Genomic DNA, 15,526 nt, shown 5'->3' with positions numbered 1-15,526 from the left:
ACCAGTCATGAGGAGCAAGGAGTTTCACATCTTTGGTCAAGGTTTGAATCTCACAAACTTCACTTGGTACCCTAAACTAAGTGTAGGGATACTTGGAGGTAAGTGTTGAACTTATAACACCAAATATAATTACTTGCATGTACATATTATGAACCAAAATGGATCCCATATCATTCTAAAAGTGATAGTTATAAAGATGCCTAGAAATAAAGGTTAAACTTACAACATTATATTATGCACTAAAACCCATCCCATATTTTAACTTAAGATAATTGAAAGATAATGCTTCCATGATGAGTTTAGAATTAGTTTGGAATTTTGTTGAGAGAATATATCAACCTCCTTGTCAATGCTTGGAATTGGTTGGATCTCAATCCAACTATATATATGTATCCTATTTGTGAATGTAATATAGTTTTTGAGGTGTGAAAAATAATTCTCTTTGTTGGTATCAAAGCCCGCATGGGCCCGACCTCCCTCATGGAAGAGATCAAGGTTTTTGGGAGAATAGAGAGGTTTGTGAGTGTTTTCTTGTCCATATTTTGTTTTAATAATGCTATGTGGAACAAGAGAGGCGACCGTTTGGAGAATACTCATCGCTAGAATGAGTTATGTGAGGCGTTCTGAAGCGTCGAGCATGCAATCCCTTGGTAGTTTAAGTATCAACCCTATTTTGAGGGTTGGAGCAGTCAGAGTAAATTGAATTCTCTACATTGTAAGAGCTATGTTGTGAGTATCGCATGGATCACTGTAAATCATTGAGAGTGTACATAAGCAGTGTATATTTTGGCATATTTGAGCAGAGCTGAGTGGAGTGTCATGTGGAGGAGTCGCTTGCAAGGATATTAATGTTGTAATGCAGCCATTACTTTGTTTTATGTTAAAATGTTCTCTATGTAGTGAATTCAAACGTCAAACGCCAATTCAAAGGTGGTATGTACCTATGTTGTGGATATTGTTGTGGCTTTAAACTATGTTGTTGAGTATGTTGCCTCTTTGTCTCATGTTTGTGAGCCTAGTAACAAAGGAAATAGAATTGATTCATTCAAAGTATGGATGGATTCCATGCCATTTATTTCTCGACCTTTGTTTCATGAATGTGGATGTGGATTCCAACCACTCCTCGACTCTCTGAGAATTAATTAGTGGGATCCTAACGAGCGCCAGATTTTGATTCGTGGTTACATGGTTTTAGTAGTTCTGGTTTTACTTTTATGTTATTTATTTATTTTTCTGCCATGAAGCCTTTGTGGGTGTTACTGATGCCTATGTTGTCATGTCCCTTGTGTTGTGCAAATGTTTTTGATGATATTGGAGTGAGTTAGTTAAGATGCAAGTTTAAATGCCCAATGTTGAAGAACCTATTGCAGGGTCTGGTGGACCAAATTACTGAGAAGTGTAAGGTGTTTGAATGATGCACCTCAACATTTTTGTTGAGCAATATGTAGAAATTCCCACTGTAGATCAACAGATTATGCAATATACTAAAGCAAAATACAAGATCTACTTCTACAACAAACTTCGTAGAAGCTTAATCAATTTGAGCAAGATCAAATAGAACGCATATAACAGAGAAGAAGATTCAACCACACATGAAACATAGAAGAATACTCTGGGGAAAGCCTCAGTTAAAAACCCTGATCTCTGTATTATCATACAAGTGGAAATATGTTCGGATTACACAAAGCTTTATCTTACAAGATCTCCAGCTCTTAGTATTGTTATCACTCAGATTTTCCTTTGAAGTTATTGGAAGAAGGAAAGGATACGAGGTAACCACAAACCAATCTTTTAAGTATAGAATCTATCCAATATGTACTCAGAGAGGGCTCTCTCTTTATGATTTAGCTTTGTTTGAAAAGATTTTAGGCTAGTTATAAATGTTCAAGGAGGTTGTTTTGTTTGAGAATGGTGGAGTTCTGAAACAAATGGGCAAACTAGGCTTTTAGGCCATTGGGCTATGGAGTCAAACAAGGATAGTTCACTGGAATAAGTCAAATTGTTGAGGTAGGATTTCAACAGGCAGGATAGCAGAGTAAAAAACAAACTTTGGGGCTTGAATGGATGAATTTTCTGCTCAAAACAAGAGGGCAATCAAGAATCCTCAAGTTAGGATTAGAAAGAGGAAAGGAAGATAGGTCAACCAGCATAAGGCAATTAAGAATCCTATACCAGGGACTTATTAGAGAAAACTATAGGGATAGAGGAGCAGTTAAGAATTCCTTTACCGAAATAGTTTAGAAGAAAACATATAAATGGTATATTGTTGATAGCAGAGAGCAATAATGCTAATTTTGATATACTTTGACTATTTTACCATTTAGATTTCAGATGCATGAAACATTGAAACATATAGAAAACACATAAAATCACAAGGATAGAATACTTATTTGCAATTAGACTGCATGAGAATTTGATGAAATGTCCTCAACTTTCATTCCTTTTCCAGCAAAAATCCAGATTTGATTACAACAACTTTCTTAACTTTACAACATAGACTTACAGAGATGTTATAGAATCCACCCTCAATACTTCGAATGGAGAAGTATTTATACAAAAATTACATCAAAATATCTCATAACTACATGAGATTTATTCTAGGGAATACAAAATATCTTTTACAAAATTATAGAGACAAATGTAAAACTAATTGGTGCTGTCCCTTTATTTATGGAAGAGCTGGAGGTTGAAGCTCGAATTTGCCTCTTGTTGTTGCTTTGGTAATTATGTGTTGGATCCTTGTTTACTTTTCCCTACTGATACTCTTTACCTTTTCTTGATACTCTTTACTTGTTTACCAGACTTTACCTCGGTAGGTATTTTATATTTACCTCATTTACCATAGTAAATTATAGGATATTGAGCATATTGGTCCACCATTTTTCATTGGGAATCTTCATCCTGATCAATTTTCTATATATTTCATTAGCCTCAGTGTACTTTGCAAACTTGGGTTGAGCTGTGAACAAGTGTTTCACTTCATGCTCAATATAAAAAAGGTTTTCTAAGCCATCATATACCACTTTTCCTGTGGGTAGTGCTTTCACTGTTGAAGAGCTGACTTGATTTCTGGCTTGTTGGTGCAGTATGTCAATGTAGTCTTCATGTTTCATCAGCTCGTCATTTATGACCAATAAGTTTGGAAGTCCTTTCTCTCTCAGAATGTTATATTTTATCATATACTCATTGATGTCTTCTTGGATACTTTGACATCTTCTTTCTAGGTTAAGCATGAAGTTCTTTTTGGTCAGAACTCTCATTATTTCTAGGATGGTACCAGTCCGGTCTTCTACATCCTTTAGTTACAGTTCTTCCCAGCTTTGGCTATTCAAGAAATTGATTAATTGGATTGCATCTTCAGGTTTCTCCCCCAATTCTTCTATGGTCTTTTGTATAACCTCTATAGCTAGTTTCACTAAATCAATTTGTTCAAAGATAATCTGAATAGAAGATCAAATATCATTAATGGAATTAATGATATTGGTCCATAAAATCTCTTTGATATCTCTTAAGGGCCTTTCAAATGTTAAGTCCTTCTCTAATGTTTTTATTTTATCAGTCATCCTTTTATTCTTTCTCTCCTCTTTAGTGTAGTTCATCTATGATATATCATAATTGTACTCCAAGCTAGCAACATTTTCTTTTAATTTATGTATCTCAGTTGCTTGGATTTTCATTTCTTCCATGGACTTGATTAAGTCCTCTGTTTGCTGTGTTGAAGTTTCTGTTGTTTCAGAAGTGTCTGCTGTTGCTGTTACTGGAAAAGTTGTTGTTAAGGGAACATTAGGTGCCAAAGTTGTTGCAATAATAGATGGCACTGTTGTGGAAACCATAGGTACTGCAGTCTGAGCCATGGTGGTTGACTCACCTTGTTTAGACTGCAAATATTTTTCCAACTCTTGTGATGTTTCTTTCAGCTGTTCATTTAACTTAAGGATCAAGTCCATAAGTTCCTCCTCATTTTGTTTCTCAATGACTTCTGCAGTTTGTGGATGTATGAGGGGAGGGAGCTTGAGTTTTTTTCTGAGTGTAGCAATATCTTCATTCTTCTTCTTTATCAAACTCTCAGCTTCCTTAATATCTTTGGGATTATGACCCAACTCAATTACTAGATCTTCTAATGACTTTATTCTAGTGTCCTTAACCTAAGAAGAGGCTTTTTCTAACTGTAATTGTGCTGTAGTATTTCTCAAAGAATTTTGCAATTGATGTGCATTGATGGCTTTACTGGTTAAAGTGGAGTAGATCATCTCACATGTTTTCTTGTGGATCTCAATTTGATCAATTGGGTGGATGTCTTTAGCAAGAACTTCAAAATTGGTCTTCAAGTAATCAACCATGGATTTTGGCTGTTGTACTGTTGTCTTCAAGAAGCTCACCTGCATTCTTCCCTCTTTGATGTCAAAAGCTGACATCAACCTTGTCTGATTTGTTGGAGCCATTTTCAAATATTTGGCATAGTTTTGAGATTTGAGCTGCTCATTCCTAGCCTTAGTCTCTTTGTACTTTTCTTTCAAATCCTGGCTTTGTTCTGAAGCTGCTTTGAATGATAACACTTCCACACTTGGTTGCATGCTTAGTCTCTAAGTTTGAGAAGCAGATGGTGTCTCTCCTGCTATTGTGGTCTATAGTGTGTCACTTCTGGTTTCTTCATACTCCTGCTCGGATAGAGGATTCAATCTTGTACTTTTAACATATACCTGGTCCAGTGGCACTGTTGAGGGACTAGCCTCACTCTTGCTCCTTTTCTTATTTCGTTCCTCATTGAGAGGAGTCTGCAATACTGGAGGATTGCCAATGTTTGTTTCAATTTGGGTCAATTCCTCAGAAATGCTTTGTGATCCTGAATCTTTTCTTTGTTCTGAAGTCTCTGGTTGTCCTGATGTCTGTGCAATTTGCTCTTGTGTTGGCCTCTGTGAAGATTCTTCAGGCACCTGTACAAAGGAATCAAGATCAAGTCTTTTTTCCAAATCTTTCATGACATTGTCTACCTCAACTTGTTCACTATCTTGTTCTATAAGTGTTCCCTCCACCCATTCATTTTGATTAGCAAACTGTTCTATCTCTGGAATTCTATGATGAATGTAGGGGGACAGCTTATGCTTTTGCCTTCTGTCACAGATGAAGCTATGAGGATCATAAGGCCAGATGAAACTATTTTTCAGTCTCATTCTCTCAAGGATTTCTTCTACCTCTTTCCCTGCTCCTCTATTGTTGTAAACAAATGGGCCTAAGTGATCCTTTATCCTTAACTGAGATTTCTTCTTAGCTTTCATAAAGTGGATTTGATCAGAATTGATCATTTGCCTGTAGTACTCCAGGGAAAATAATATCATGGGGACGTATTTAGGTAGTTTAAAGGGAGACAGCTCACACCCATAAATCCTGATCATGGTATGGTTCTGGTACAACTACCAGTCACCAACCTTGTATTGCTTGGATAATTGAAGAATTCTTTTGATATCATCACTGATTCTAGGAGGGGGGCTTCCTATCAACATGGTAGTTACAGGATGGACAAACTGATCAATAAAATCTATATAAGAATAGGGAGAAGAAGGTGAATTGTGACAAATTGAAGTCCAGAAGACAACAGACCTAGGATTCCCTCTGGTGTCAAGTTTTTGGACAAAGAAAGGGAATTTATGAGATTGGTAGTAAAGAAAAATATGACACAAGACAGAGGAATATTTAAAGACTCTCTCATTTTCTAATCTCATGAATTGGTCATGTATCTTGTCTGCAATGAATGTGGCATAGTCAAATTTAGCTGCAGGAGGTTGATCATGAGTAAAAATAGTCATGAAGGCTAAGGTCAATTCATCTACATACTCACTAGTGGTGAAACCCATAATGCAGGCAATCATGATAACAATATCTCTGCCCAAATCAGTGAAAAAGCATGACATGTAAGGAGGGGTGTCTTTTGGCATGTGCTTCTCATCAATGAAAGTATGAAAAACTTTGCTAATTTCAGAACTAGACATCCTGGTAGATTTCTCAAGTAATTCTGTAATGGAAAGGGGAGGGAGGTTCTGGTCAGGTTGTAATTACAACAAATCATTAATAGACTCGGCCGTAATGGTGAAAACGATTCTTTGGTTTGGGGACATTACAACTCTTAAATTGGGGTTGTAATTTGCATGGAATTGGTGGACAATATCTAGGAAAATATGAACGAAAGTGAATTGGTACTTTAGTAGATTTGTCTCCCAAAGAGCTATGTTATCAGAGTGGTTCAGGTAATTGTCTCGGTACTTGCAGTAGAATTTCAAGGGGCTATCATCAAAAGTAAGGTCTTTGATTTGAAAATCTTTATCGACCAATGGGAAGTAGTCCAAATCCCTATGGGGAGCAATGATTGGAGCAACGTTTAGGGCAAAAGGAGTTTCCATCCTTGGTTCTTGTGTTTTAAAGGAAGAAAGTTGGGGTTTTTCAAGGAATTTCAGGAAAAACAGGTGCTTGGGGAAGCTGGGGAATAAGAAAATAGCTTAATTGTACTAAATAATTTGGGTTTAAATCAATTTAGTGGAAGTTTAGTACAAAAATAGGGTTTCTGAGAGGGAAATGTGGTAAATACTTGTTTTTAGTCAACTGTCTGAACAAATGGCTACAGTGAGGGCTTTTGAGGGTGCGCACAGTAGTCCGCAGTGGTCTGGAGTTCGGGAACTGATGGAAGTTGATGGTTGGAAGTCAGTTGTTGGACTGGATGTACTCTATGCATGCATGGAAGGCATAAGTCGATTTCTGGGAAAAAAGTGAAAATAATGAACATTTTTGTTTTTGTGCTCAAAGTCAATGATTTTTGGCGGGTGAATGAAAATGAAATTTGGTGGCAACTGATTGATGGGACACTTTGTCGTGAAGTGGAGGCGGTAAACGGGAAAGGTAATGGTTTTCATTACACTGCCTTTGGGAGGTTGGTGGTTTTGTCAGAGGGTCGCGCGATGCCATAGATCGAGTGACACGTAACACCAGTGAAAATTCAAAACCGCTCATATTGCGTGGTTAACGTTCAGCCCAAAGTTCTATGTAATATGGGCGAGAGCTGTTGGATGTGGGGAGGTTGATCAGACGGTAGTTGGCAGCGGGAAGTGGCGGGGAGTTAATGGAGGGGCCCGATTATAATTAAAATGACTTTAATTACATTGGGAGTGATATGATTGGCGGAGAGGCTTTTAACTAATCCAGGTGATTAATTAACTACTCTTTATTATGACAGGGGTTCGGTTCATAACTAATCGTGGTTCTATTAATTAATCCAACTCAATTAACTTTTATTATGGTTTATTTTGCAAATCATGGGGTGGGATATTTATTTATTATGGGGTTTTATTATTAATATGGGAAAGGGTAAAAATGTTGGGAGTTAAATAATAATAATAATTAGGAGTAAATATGATTTATGGAAAAAGAAAATGCGCTAAGTAAATTTCTCCGAAAATATATTCATCATCCAACATTATAACTTAGGCTAAAATGTGTTTGGGGGGTTTTTATAAAGAACCTTTATTTTTCCTAAGTAAAATAGTGTTTTTACTTAGGAAAAGCATTTGAAGGAGATGAGTGATTTATGGAAGGGGTGAATTTTGATGAAGGGGCTTTAGCACTTAGGCCTTGCAAGTTATTGGGCCTAGGGTCCGGTCCCTCCAGAAGTCAGAGAAATGCTTTGACCCCCTTTAACTTTCAAGTTGTTGGTGCTTTTAGTAGTTATGGGAAATTAGTAAAATTTAGGGAAAAATGAGTGAGGAGGTTAATTAGTTTGACTTTTGTCTCTGATGTAAATGTCTTCATTGTCATCCATACTTTGTCAAAGTGATGAAAGAAAAAGATTTGAGCTTTTAACTTAACCATTTATCATACATAATTCTACAACCAATCATCTACTTACCCACCTACACATCCTACCATTTTTACTTCTTTTATTAGGGTGCACTTAAACTGGAAAACCCTTATCAATATTTTCTTTTTCTTTTACAATCGAAATCTATCTAAGTCTAACCTTATTACATCCAAGGGCTCAGATTAAACTGTTGAGCATCCTTTTCTACACTTTACCTATCTACTTATCTACCAAGATTAAATAGTTTGGTCAGATTTTATTCTCTATATCTATAAAGATGAAATTCAAAACATAGAATAACCAAGATTAAACTATTTGGTTACCATGGATTGTGGCATAAGTAACAATTTGCACACAATCTTTATACAAAAAGTGAAATAGCAGTGACATTTGGACTTGCACACTTTCACGGTCTTTTTCCTTTTGCTTGGAATTCATTTTCATTTTTTGACCTTTTGTTTATTCTTTTTTCCCTTTGATTTTTCTTTTAGAGCATACCCTGTTTACATTTTTTTATTTTTTATTTTTTACAAATATGAAAAACATTTGCAACAAGCAAAGGTATGTACATATTTCAAAGCTAAACCAAGTCAATCATGATATGACACCTATTGGTATAGGAACATAATAGTGGCTCCACTTGGGGATGGCTTTCCCCAGTGGAAAATCAAGAGCAGTAGATCAATGGCCTTCTGAAAGACTGTGATTTTATTTTGCAATTTCCTTTTCCCTGCTGCTTTATTGGCATGTATGATAGTAAAATTTCTGGAGCTTAGGGCCTTCTCTTTGGGCTTCAAATTCAAAATTTTACCATCCAATCAACACTGAACATTTTGAAGGATATAGTATGTACAACTGAACTTGTAAAATTAGTAAATTGGGTCAATGTAGTGCTTTAACATTCGACCATTGACTGGTCCTCCTTCAATCTCTGCGCCATTCAATTCTTTAAGAAAATATGCATTATTTCCTATGAAGGCATATATTATGTATGTTCCTTTCCACAGGAAGTCAAACTCACCACGTTTCCCTTTGTCCTCTCTTCTGGAATCCCACTTCAAAAATTTGTCTCCCAGATAGAATTCTTTTGATTTAGTCCTTTTGTAAAAAATCCTCTAAAGTTTTTCTTGCAGTACTTGGGCTCTGTTGTATACTTCCTCCCTGGTTTGCTATAAATGGATAGTCTGGTTAATTCTCCTCTGTATATCATTTGGTTCCACTTGGGCTTTCTGAAGTAATTTCATGACTAGAACTCCTAAATATGAGGGGAAAACTACCTCCATTCCATACACTAGCTCATGGGGACTGGTTCCAATGGATTTCTTAGTTATAAGCCTATCATCCCATGAAGCATTGGTTAATTTCTTGTTCCAAGTTTTCTTATTGTCTTCCAATAGTTTTTTGATAATATTCATTAGACTTTTATTGGAGGATTCTGCAAGTCCATTCCCTTGAGGATAGTAAGTTGTGGAATGACCAAGTGCTATATGATACTTGTGATAGAAATCAATCATTTTCTTTAACTTGAAGGTTGCAGCATTATCTGTGGTAATTTTGTTAAGACAACCGAACCTAGACAGAATATTAGACTCTAGAAAACCTATTATTATAGTATCAGTGGCCTGTTTAGAGGGAATAGCTTCTATCCATTTGGTAAAGTAATCAGTTGCAGTGAGTATCCATTTATGCTGAGTAGAAGAGGGAGGATGGATTTCTCCAATGAAGTCAAGACCCCATTGTTGAAAAGGTTTTTTTGTGGAAATAGGTTTCAAAGGCAAGGGTAAAAGTTTTCTTTTGCCTTCAAAGATCTGGCACTTGTGGTAGGAAGTTACAAACTTTTTCACATCTGAAAACAAGGTTGACCAGTAAAATCCAGCTCTTAGAATTTTGTCAGCAGTTGACTTCCAGTAGAGATGTCCACCACAATCCCCTACATGAAATTCTTGGAGTACTTTGTCATATTCTTCTTTTAATAAACAGTTCAACAAAATTCCTTCATGATTTTTCCAGAATAAAGTATTATCCATAATGCAAAATTTCAAAGCTTTCATTTTCAAAAACCTACTTTTAGTTATGGATAACCCTGGAGGAGCCTGCAGGTTTTGTAGAACATATATTATATCAGCATACCATGGGGAATCTAGAAAAGGATGGTTGATCTGTGGAGTCACCATCTCCTGTTCGTTATCCAGTTCTACAATCAGATTTATGTCTAGGGCTTGGAAATGTTTCTGCCATGAGTTTGGCCAACCCCTGACCTTTAATTAACTTAGTAGGTTTTATCTCTATATCATATTCTAAAATAGTAGCTATACATTTCCCCCTTTTGCCATCAACTCCATCCTGTGTCAAGATGTCTTTGACCACAGCATTGGGAACATAAGCTATTACATGAGAATACAATATATACACTCTGAAATCCTTAATAGCTTTTACCAAAGAAAAAGCTTGTTTCTCCATTATTTTATACCTTAATGAGGCATCTCTAAGAGCTTTACTAAAAAAGGCTATTGGTTTTTCACATCCTTGATCATCCCTTTGTAGTAAAATGGCAACTATGGTGTGTTCTGATGCAAAGGAAAAGATAATGAAGTCTCTATCAAATTTTGGGCTTGTGAGGACTGGTTTTTGAGTTAAGGCTAATTTTATTTCTTCGAATGATTGTTTAGCCTCTACTGTCCACTTAATAGTCGAATCTTTTTTCAACATGTTATTCAATAATCTAATTAGTTCAGCCAAGTTAGAGATGAACCTTCTTAAAAAAATTATTTTTCCTAAAAATGCCTGAAGTTATTTAATGTTTCTTGGGTGAGGTATTTGCAAGATAGCTTCAATCCTGGTTGGGTCAATCCAGATTCCATCTTTAGAGATAATGTGGCCTAATATTTTTCCTTCTTCCAAACCAAATAAAGATTTCTTTGGGTTCAAAGAAATGCCAAATTTTCTGCATTTAAGAAAAACTTGTCTGAGATGATCCAGGTGTTGTTGATCTAACTTTGAAAAGACTATTATATCATCAAGGTATATAACCAGGAAATCATGGATTTCCTTTGCAAAGGCAATATCCATTGCCTTTTTAAATGTGGCCCCTGCATTTTTAAATCCAAAGGGCATTTTGACATACATGAAGCTACCCCATGGTGTTGTGAATGCAGTTTTTGCTTGATCATCAGGATGGACTAAAATTTGGTTGTAACCTGAGAATCCATCTAAAAGTGAAATCCTTGTAGAACCTACTACCCTTTGCAGTATGTGATCCATTTTAGGTGAGGGATAGTTGTCTTTGAGTGATACTTTGTTCAAATTTCTAAGGTCAAAACACGGTCTAATTTCTCCTATTTTCTTTCTTGTCGAGACAAGATTAGACACCTAATCTGAAAACTTAATGGGAGCAATGATTCCTGCTTCATACATTTGTTTGATATCTTTTTTAGTGGAAGGTAATAAAACAAGATTAATTCTTCTTAGCTTTTGCCTAAAAGGTTTCTGATCTTCTTTCAAAGGGATAGTGTGTTGTATAATAATGGTATCATAGGATTTTTAAGTCTTCGTAACTCTAGGAAAAAACATCCCGGAATTCTTTCATCAGTTCAATACATTTCATCTTTTCCTTAAGGGGTAATGATTTAGACAATTTTATCAGCTTAGGATTCTCTAGAGTTCCTATGTTGTATTCTTCAATGTCCACTTTCAAAGGCTCCATCTTAGGCTTTTTAGGAATATCATTGGAGTCAATCCCTTGGGTAACTGGTTATCTTTGAGATTTATGACTTCAATTTCATCATCAATTATTTCATCAATATCTGTTTTCTTTAAGCCCTGAATATATGTTTTCATGAATTTAGTAGGGTGAATCATGTTTATTGAGTTTTCTTCTAATTTGTTAATGTCTAACTCATCACTGTGATCACAATCTGAAACTATGTCTACATCTATATTAATGTTAGTAAATTCTTCATCTAATGTCAGAAAGTGATTAATCTGCTTATCATTTTCAAAAACTTGCCAATTATTAAGATTATCAGGTATAGTTGGCCTATGCCTAATCTCAGCTGTATACTGGTGATTGGGCTGAAAAGACAATTTACAGGTGCTAGCAAACATAGCGAGGCTATGAGCTTGCATGTTATGTTTTCTAGGAATAGTTGCAAGCTGGGTTTCTAAGAAAGTATTAAGGATTTCTATGATTTTTCCTCTGTAACATCGTAATCTAGTTATGTAAAATCCTTTTATCCGTTTAACTATCAATTCAGAATCTCCCATAATTGATACCCTTATAGCTTCTAATCCTTTGACTAGATTGACGCCTAGCAGGAGTGCTTCATATTCTGCCATATTGTTTGTGCACTTAAAATTTAACCTATAGGCATGTCCTTCTGCATGATCATTTTCTAAATTATAGACCCATACACCTGCCCCTGCACCTAATTTGTTTACTGAACCATCAAATTCTAAATGCCATAAAATTTCATGTTCATAATTTGTATCTGGGGTAGTGTAGTCTTTCTTAACTAAGGTATTTGGATTTTCTTTGTCATCTAGTTTTTCTTTATCATCTGATATCTCTTGAATTTGAACAGTTGACCTCTCTTTTATAATTTCTTTTGGTTTTGCTGCTATGTCTTTAGATTTTTCAATTTCTTTTGGTTCTGCTGCTATACCGTTTGGAATATCTTCTGGATTAGTTTCTGCATTATAGAGAATAAAGGAATCCATATCAAAATGCACTGAGTAGATGGGAAAGTTTTGAGGCTTCTCTTAAATACTTATTACATACTTCATTATAGGTTTCTCTATATAGCATCTTTGGTTGCCCAAAAAAAGATATGGTAGCATATGACATATCTAATTTGAGAGACCCCTGAAGTTTAGCACCCTAGGATCTGGACAACAGCATGCCATACTCGGGTGGAATGTCTGCTACCACTATGTCCATGAGTATTGTTTTGGTAGGGTACTGAACCAAAGACACACATAAATCATTTATAAGTCCTAAACATCTCACTTGACTAGAATCAAAGGAAAATAAATCCTTATAGGGTCTAGTGATGTCTAGGTTGAGTTTCTCCATAACATACTTGGGCATGAGGTTGTGCAAAGCACCAGAGTCAAACATGGCATTATGCAAAATCTTAGCATGGATATTGAGACTAACATAGAAAGGTGGTATCCCTCCTTCCAATGGTTTCCCATTTACTTCAGGGCCAAAAATCAACTCAGGCTGGTCATCAAAGAGATTTACAGAATCTTCATTTTCAATGATATTTAATGATTTGCTTATTTGAGACCTGTAAACATCATGTTTCACCAGTTCTGTCAAAGGAACTGAAATTTTAAGCTTGGCTACCTCTGCTCCTAGATTAAAGGGCAGGGTTGTTTTGTCAGTTTGAACCTTTGGGTTTCTGGCAGAAATGTTTTCTACGTTTTTTTTTCTATTCTAGGATTTGGAACATCCTTTGTTGATTTTTATGATGCGATCTTGTGGGGCTCTTCCACTGTTTCCTTGGAGGGAAGTGAAGTGGAAGGTTGTTCATTGCTGGGCTGGTTATCAAACACATCTTCTATGGTGGGGCTAGAGGGATTTTGATTTTTCCTTGAAAGGATCTGAAGTGTTTTTGTTACTGGAACTATTTTTCTCTTTTTAGGTTGATTAGGAGCTATTTTCTGGTTTGTTTCTGGGGCATCAATACTTTTTCTACTTCTTAAATTATACTACTTATATACCTCAAAAATAGCAGTCATATCCCTGTTTGAAATCAAATGACTCTCCTGTTTGGGTTTTGAATTGTTTCAGTATGTGGGACTCTTGGTCATCCTAAGTTAAGAAGACATCTTCCTCATCATCTAGACCCATTAAATTTATCTGAGTGTCTTGATCAGGGTCTTCTGATTGAGAGGCTTCGGCATAATTTTCCTGGAAAGGCAGTCTGATATTTTGTTCAGGAATATTCTTACGATTGTTTTGATTCTAATTTTTTCTAAAATTAGGATTTCTCCCTGAATTAGCCTACTGGTCATCCCAAGGAAATTTCCTTTCAATTATGTCAACTCTGTCAAACAATTTTTCCATTCCTTTAATAATAACATCAAGCTATTGTTCAAAGGGTTAACTTTCATCTTTTGTAGGTATTCTTCTCTCGTTCCTAGCTTTGGCTCTTTTGGAAAGTAGGTTGGCCTCAACACTTACAGCTACGCTTTCCATTTCTTCCAAATAGGGGGGGGGTTCCTTTCTCTTAACTAGAAAGCCATATCTGAATCAAATGCATCAGGAAATTTGATCAGGGCTAAACCAAGTGGGGGTCTAAGGTCAACTGGAATGGCACTATAAACACTATTGAACCTAGTGCAATAGTCATGAATGGTTTCATGAGGCCCCCTTTTAAGGTTCTCATATTCAGATAAAATCTGAAGGGGATCTTTCTTTTTCTCGCACCTATTCAAGAACTGTTGGTAAAGGAATCTTAAACTGTCTATGCTTTGAGGAGCTAAATATCTAAACCAGGTTCTAACTTCTCCAGCTAGACTTTGGATGAAAATCCTCATTTGGACATCTACTATGTCAATCTCATGAAGTTCAAAGTAGTATGTCATTTTCCTAGTATGTTGTTGAGCTGTGTAGGTCCCAGTGCCATCAAAAGTAGTAATTTTACTCTGATAATCCTGTGGCATAGCACCTGGGGAAGCAAGAAACACAAGGGGAGCATATCTATTGGCCATGATTCTTGGTTGGGTAGTAGTATGAACGAGAGTTGGGGTAACAGGAGGTGTTTGGGTTGTGGAGGAAGAACTAGAGGTAGTGGTGGAAGGTTGTGTGATGAATGGCGGGGGAGGAAGTGAAGGGATGAAGGGAGGAGTGGAATGGATTTCAGAAGAGTGAGGGAATAATGATGAACTAGCAGAAAGAGAAGTAGTTTCAGAAAGTTCAGGTGTTATGTCATTGGTAAGAGATGACTGAGTGGTATCCTGCAAATATCGATCAATTGAAAAATTGGCTCGTTGGATTTCAAGTTCTCTGAGGAATTCTGGATCTTGGACTAGGTCCAATAATTCATTGTCAGATGTGGTTCTAAAGAGAGAGAGTTCAAAATGTTTGTCAAAAGGAAGATCTTCTAGCAAACGCCACTTAGCAGGACATGAATGTGATTTGAACAAAGGCCTAAGACTTAATGAACTTTCTTGCCTTCTAATGATTCTTGGAATCAGGTTGGGATTCTCAAACACAGGGGGAGGATTTGGATCAAGGTTAGCCCTGGTGTAATGAGTTCTTCCTAAAGCCAGATTTCAAGTTTTTCAAAGTTATTCTTTTATGGATTTTCAAAATGAATTTCAAAAATAACTTCAAAATAATCCTTTAGGTTTCTTTAAATTCAAACTTGATGTTTCTCAAAGGTTTATTTAACTGAGGATTTGGTTTCCCCAATATGGTTGCCACTATGTTATCACTCATATTTTCCTTTGAAGTTATTGGAAGAAGGAAAGGATCCGAGGTAACCACAAACCAATCTTTTAAGTACAGAATCTAGCCAATCTGTACTCAGAGAGGGCTCTCTCTTTATGATTTAGCTTTGTTTGAAAAGATTTTAGGCTAGTTATAAATGTTCAAGGAGGTTGTTTTGTTTGAGAATGGTGGAGTTCTGAAACAAATGGGCAAACTAGGCTTTTAGGCCATTGGGCTATGGAGTC

The sequence above is a fragment of the Pinus tabuliformis genome, chromosome 5_2 (assembly GCF_031772625.1).
Source record: "Pinus tabuliformis cultivar Carrire ecotype Pingquan chromosome 5_2, CPIR1, whole genome shotgun sequence".
NCBI lineage: Eukaryota > Viridiplantae > Streptophyta > Pinopsida > Pinales > Pinaceae > Pinus > Pinus tabuliformis.
Note: the sequence above shows the minus strand (reverse complement) of the source record.